The sequence below is a fragment of the Lactuca serriola genome, chromosome 4 (genome assembly GCF_051521515.1).
Source record: "Lactuca serriola cultivar US96UC23 chromosome 4, Lser_US96UC23_V15, whole genome shotgun sequence".
NCBI classification, from domain to species: domain Eukaryota; kingdom Viridiplantae; phylum Streptophyta; class Magnoliopsida; order Asterales; family Asteraceae; genus Lactuca; species Lactuca serriola.
In genome coordinates, this window is record NC_136411.1 from 322,465,569 (window position 1) to 322,472,567 (window position 6,999).

Sequence of the window (6,999 nt, forward strand, 5' to 3'; positions counted from 1 at the left end):
TTAGATCGTTGTCATATATAACCCTGGTGTATTCACTTGTTACTCATGGAGTTATTTGTAATGGTTCCTTTATATCTAATGACGAGTTCTTGTAAGAAAACCTATATTTCTTATAGTAAAATATTGACCACAATGACTACTTTTATAATAGCTTTGTTTATACTGCTATATATAATTTGATATCGGGTAGAAAGTTAACTGGGTGAATCTACCCTAATCCCACAATCCAACGGGAACAAGGAGTAAGGCGGAAAACACACATTTAACTATCTATTGGATGTCATTTTTATATATAAACATGGTATATAAACTAAGGTATTATAGAGTTACTCACTTAAAGTCTTTAAAATTGTACTGACTTAATAAAATGGATTAAGCCCTTATCTGGAAAATCTCTAGTTTTGTATATCAAAAGTACTGACTCTGAAAAGTATGTTTTGTACTAGAAAACTATGCTTCGACTCTGTGTCCTATAACCTGATACATACTTGGTACCCTTATGATGACTTAATGTATACTAAGCATATATATATATATATATATATATATATATATATATATATATATATATATATTCGGGTAGATAATAGATTGGGGGAACTCGGTTCAAGACCACAATCAAACGAGAACAGGAAATGAAGCGAAGGCACACATCCTATTAGCTGTCGGAATCTATTAGCATATATGTATTCTATAGTGTATACATTAAGGAATCATAAAGCTAGCATTATGATCCTAACCTTTAATCGTAGCCTTCTACCAAGGCATCTTCTGTTCTGAGTTTAACCCGGTTGTTCCTTTGTCAAATTTAAAGTATATTCTTCCTAGTTTATAACTATCTTTACTAGAAAATAGATCAACTTTCAAGTGGTACCGACACTTTATGAAAGTAATGGGAGAAGTAAGTACACAGATGTCGTTTATAATGACATGTGGATGTACTATTAACCTAAAAACATATTTGTTTTATTACGGTCATAATGTGAAAGCTAGAACCCCTACTAAACGCTCTCAATGAAAAGAGATTGAGGGAACCAAACGCGACCTCGACAATTTCTTACAAGCCGTGTAATTCACATTAAAGTCATATGATCATGTATACCCAATATAACTATCACTAATGCGTTAATGATTCATTAGTATAATTAGATCCTGTTTGTGTGTTCTCATGCTATAGCAACCTAACTTGTTTGTTATGTTATGTTCTGGTATTGTTTGATTCTCTTCACTATTTGTTCTGTTGTGGAATTGATTCTTTGTGTGCTTCATTGTACTAGAAGTAATGAATAGCATTCTCCTAAACTATAACTATAATAGTTTACTAATGCTTTACTTGGACTGTTACTGAAATGACTCATTTCTTTACTAAGTTATGCTTTTACTTTAATAACAGAGTTTTGTATAACTATAAAGTAACATAACCTTAAACGAGTTTTGAAATGTGTTGACAACTTATAAATAACATAAGTAACATTTTGAAAGATGTTTAACAACAAACATTTACACAATTATCATTGTTTTCAACCTGTATTCCCCCCTTAAAACAGTTAAAATAGTTAAAAGATTCATTACGGGGTATGAACTCACCTGATGTGGGTGATTCAAACGGGTATGCGCGTATGGATGAGAAGTTCCACGAATGAAGTCCCGAGACACAATAAGTCCTAAATGATATATAATGACACATTTTGACATGAATATAGTGTTTATAAACAACTATATGAAAGGAAATACCTTCCGGGACTAGGAAACACCTTGGTTAAGTGTTGGAATCACATGTGATTCAACAAAGGGAAGTGAAATGACACTAATTGGTGTTTACAGTTTTTGGACCGTTTTTCTTTGGGTTTACGGTAGTAAACCCAAATGGTTTATGGTCAAATGATGTTTTCAAGTCTTAAACACTTCCAGGTAAAGGTCTAGGCTAGTTTCTAAGCTTAAGGTAAGAGTTTGGGGTATTAAAACATGCCTTTGAGGTGTTTACGGTTTTGGGAGCTCCCCAAACTGTAAACACATATACATGGGACATTTTTGTGGTTTTCATGTGCTAAAACCATCAACGGAAGGTTCTAGGAAGTTTCTAGGTTTGTTTCCAAGGCTTGGCAAGAGAATAGGGACACTTTAGCACCTTTTTTAGGGTTTACGGTCCTAGAAGATTCTTGGGCCGTAAACACTTGTTCCTTGTGATCTTTGGGTGTTTTCTTGATGCTCCTAAGGTCTAGACATGTCAAGGATAGTTTCCATGTTTGGTTCCAAGGTCTAAAGGGATATAAGGCACACTTTGGCCTTATTTTTAGTGTTCACGGTCCAAGAAGATCTTGGGCCGTGAACACCCTTTTCTTGGGGTATTAGGATGATTTCTTGATGTTTAACACTTGATCTAAACATATTAGGGCTAGAAAAACTTACAAGTTGAAGATCTCCAAGAAAAATGGGATGATTCTTGATAGAGAAATGGCTCTAGTCTTGGAAATGTGAAGAAGTGAATAAAATATCTAAGTCTCACTTATATAGTCTTTAGGGTTTACGGTCCCAATACCATCTTGGACCGTAAAATCCAAACTCTTGAAGTTTTGGGCATTTATTGCTACATAATAAACCCTAGGGTATCCTCTCTCTTGATATCTCTTTATGTACTATCTATAAAACACTCAAACTTATTCCAAAAAGCTTGAAAGTTAATAGAATCAGATTTGACTTCAATTGCAGTGGACGGTTGTACAGAATGGAAATTTCTGGGTTGTCACAACATGGAAGGTGTTGTGGATCTGGCTGAGCTCTGCCGGAAGATCCAACCGATAAGCGACCCGACCCACCCGGGCCAAGACCCTAAAAGGGCCGATGAACCTGGGGCCCAGCTTGCACCTCTTCCGAAACCTAATGACACCCTTCCAGGTTGATACCTTCAGGAGGACCATGTCGCCCACCTGAGACTCCAAGTCTGAACGCCTCCTGTCGGCGTAACTCTTCTGCCGACTCTGTGCAGTCTGCAGTCTACTACGAACCTGCTGGATAACCTCTATCGTCTTGAGCACCACTTCAGTGCTCCAATTGACACACTGACCGACCTCACCCCAACAAATCGAGGTGCTGCACTTCCTCCCATAGAGCATCTCGAAGGGAGGGCGGTCAATGCTGGCGTGGTAACTCTTGTTAGACGAAATTTCCGCTAACGGAAGATACGTATCCCAATTGCCACCGAAATCTAGGACACATGCCCTGAGCATGTCCTCAAGAGTCTGAATCATCCTCTCACTATGCACGTCCGTCTGAGGATGGAAAGCGGTGCTGAAATGGAGACGAGTACCCATTTCGTCATGAAACCGCTTCCAGAATCTGGAGGTAAAACGGACATCTCGGTCTGACACCACTGAAACAGGCACTCTTCATCAACCGATCCACTATAACCCAAATCGAATCCACTCCACGTGCGGTCCTGGGAAGCTTAGTGATAAAATCCATAGTGATATCCTTCCACTTCCACACTGGAATATCTAACGGCTGCATCTTGCCGTGAGGCCTCTGGTGCTCCGCCTTAACCTTCCTGTAGGTCAGGCACCTCTCCACATACCAGGCGACATCCCGCTTCATGCAGGGCCACCAATAGTCGGGTCGAAGATCCTTATACATCTTCGTTGCCCCCGGATGGATGGAAAATCGAGACTTATGAGCCTCATCCATCAACACTTGCCGTACTCCACCCCAGTACGGTACCCATACTCTCCCATGAAGGGTCAACAATCCTCGACTATCATAGTCGAAGGAAGCTACTCGGCCCACAATCCTCTCACACTTTCGTCTCTCCTCCTCGAGGCCCTCGACCTGAGCCTCTCTAATCTGCTCCAATAATGGAGTTATTACTATCATCCACAAACATATGTCCCTGATCGGGGCCGTTGCCGCCTTGCGGCTCAGGGCGTCGGCCACTATGTTGGCCTTTCCTGGGTGATAAAGGATGTCACAATCATAATCCTTCAACACATCTAACCATCGCCTCTGCCTCATGTTCAGATTCGGCTGATCCATGAGATACCTAAGCTCTTGTGATCTGTGTAAATGGTACAACGAACCCCATAGAGGTAGTGTGTTGATATGTGCATATTTAGTTCATATTAAGTATAGATTTTTATTCATTTATTAGCTAAATTATTGCATTTTATGGACAAAAGGTACTTAAAAGTGTTTGAATTATATTTTCAGTCCAAAAATGACGCTCGGAAGCAGAAGGAAGCAGGAGAAGCGGTTGAGAGATCAAGAATGGAACAAAGAAGAAAACCACCAAAAATAATACCTACTCGGCGAGTAGGGTCGACTACTTGGCGAGTCCGATCGAAGAATCGAGAAGATAATGACTCGGGATCCCAGAGACTTATCACAATACGGGGACTGAGAGATGGACTCGACGAGTCACCACCTGACTCGACGAGTCGATTCGTATATATAGAGATAACTGTTCAGAACGATAGAGAAAAGAATTCTGGAACGATTCAGAAGAGTTTAGCTGCGATTGAGAAGGCAGAAAAACCCTAGAAGACAACGAGAGAAGCTAGAATTCAATCCCGAAGAAGAATTGAGGCAAAATTTCATCATTCCACTTATTCTTTTGTTTTATCATTATGGTTAAACAATTTGACTCTGTTTGTTTGCTGTTATTTACTTCAATTATGAGCTAAAACCTTTAGACTTCTGTTTGGGGATACAAAGTTGACAATATGGTTTGATTGATTGGTAGGATTAATTCTAAGTTGGTGAATTTTTGTTATTTTAGCTTGCTAAAGAACCTTGTATGTGAATAATAATTAATTTTCTGTTAATAGGAAGATAATTGATTAGCATGAACATCTATTGATTATTAACCTCATATGCTATGTGATCACTATGCCATATGTCTAGGATTAATGAATATGAAACTAGAATTAATAAGAAAACTGAGTAAATTCATGTGCAAGCTTGTGTGATGACCATCAACAAGAAGTTAATTAAAAGATTAAATTAGTTAACTATTGCAAGTCTAAATTAACCCGAATAATTAATCTAGTAAATCTAATTAAATTAGACAACTGGCCACTGTTTAAGTTAGTTTATTTGCTAAGGATTAGTGTAGTGAATGCGAATCTAATCACTTGAATCGGTAACCAACGAAAGAATTAATCCATTGCACCATTACCTTGAAATCAACCATAGAATCAACTAAGTTGAACTAAACAGAAGTTCCCTTCCATTTATTGAATCTAGTTAGTATTTTGTTTTCTAGTTTTTAAGTAAGTAATAGTTAGTAAGTTTCTAGTCTTGTAAAACTAGATAAAACCCCTACTCATTAATTAACTTAGATAAAATTAGTTTTTAATTTTAATTTGCCGTTCCTTGTGATCGATACCCTGCTTATTTAACTATACCACAGTTGATAGGTTCACTGCCTTTTGTGTGTTATTTGATAATTAAAAGTAGGTTTAAAACTAAGTGAGTTTGCACACATCAAGTTTTTGGCGCCGTTTTCGGGGAACGGTTCTAAAAATTAACATTAAGTTCTAATTTAATCAATCCCTTGTGTCGGATTTATCTCACACAAAGTTATTCAAGAAGCAATTCAGTAAGTAGAATTAGTTTTAATAAAATTTCGTTTTTAGAGTAACTAGATTTTTTTTTTCTGTTTTTGCCTTGAACTCGCCGAGTGCACTCGTGCCGACTCGGCAAGTACATCGCTGTTTCAGTTTTAATATTTTATTTTATTTTTGTTCCTTTTACGCGTTTTTCTGTTTTGTTTATAGTTGTTTCATGAACCGAGGATCTGATACACCTCTGGTCCCCCCTCTTGAAGACCCGGAATCCGCACTAAGGAAGAGCAAAGGCAAAGCCGTTGGAGAATCCGCATCTTCAAAGAACTCGCCACTCAAAAACCTCAAGTCCGTTTTCAGCAAGAAGAGGAGCAGCAAATCCGGAGCATCCAGTGCCTCTTTGACTATTGAAGACCCAATTCAAGAAGATATCGAATATGAGACCGAGGAAGAAGAAGAACCCACATTCGAGCACGACTCCGATTTTGAAGACGATTTAGTCATCACTATGGCTAATATCGATGAAGTCCCCATGGGGGAATGGAAGAAGAGGATGCGCGATGACACCGGCCCGGGACTTGTGCAGCCCGCAATTCCCGCAACCGCCACTTTCGAACTAAAAGGCCATATTCTCGCTCAACTCAAGGAGATTCCTTTTTATGGGAAGGATCACGAAGACGCCTACAAGCACTTGGACGAAGTGAATGATGTGGCCGACTACTTCAATGTACCGAATGTCCCTCGCGAGACCCAGCTTCTTCGCATGCTCCCAGTCACGTTCAAAGGAGCTGCAAAGGATTGGCTAAAGTCACTTCCTCCTGGATCAGTCACCACATGGGCCAAGATGAAAGAGGAGTTCATAGATCACTTTTGTCCACCCTCCAAAATAGCCAAGCTAAAGAAACCAATTGCCAACTTTGAGCAACAGCCCGGAGAATCTCTATATGAAGCATGGGAAAGGTACAAGAGTTTGCTTAGAAATTTCCCACATCACGACCTTAATAGCCAACAAGGGGTCTCCATTTTCTACGATGGAGTCAATGTCACCACAAGGCAATTACTCAATTCTCAAGGTCCGCTCACAAAGAAGGCGCCCCCGGTAATCAAGGAGCTAATTGAAGAATTCTCTAAGCACTCTAGAGAATACCACAATCCAAGAAACGAAGTAAGTCGGGGAGTAGTGAACGCGGCAAATGATAGCATAGCAGCGGTGATAGTTAAGCTTGATAGTCTTGATAGAAGAATGACAAAAATGGATCAAATAATCCATGCTATGAGGGTGGGATGTGAAAATTGTAGAGGGCCCCATCTAACAAATGATTGTGATTTGGATGAGAATGGAAATAAGAAAGCTCAAGTCTTCTATTCAAGTGGCGATCGATACGACGGAAATTGGCGAAAACCTAAGAAGGAATGGCTCCCATACGAAGAGTATAAGAAGGCT

General features: G+C 39.2%; 1 non-coding gene across 1 annotated transcript; it reads right to left on the bottom strand.

The window, feature by feature from the left end:
- Positions 1-6,447: 6,447 nt before the first annotated feature.
- LOC145103604 (small nucleolar RNA R71) lies at positions 6,448-6,554 on the bottom strand. The gene has a single exon (XR_013706687.1). It is a non-coding gene; the product is annotated as a small nucleolar RNA R71 (small nucleolar RNA).
- Positions 6,555-6,999: the final 445 nt, after the last annotated feature.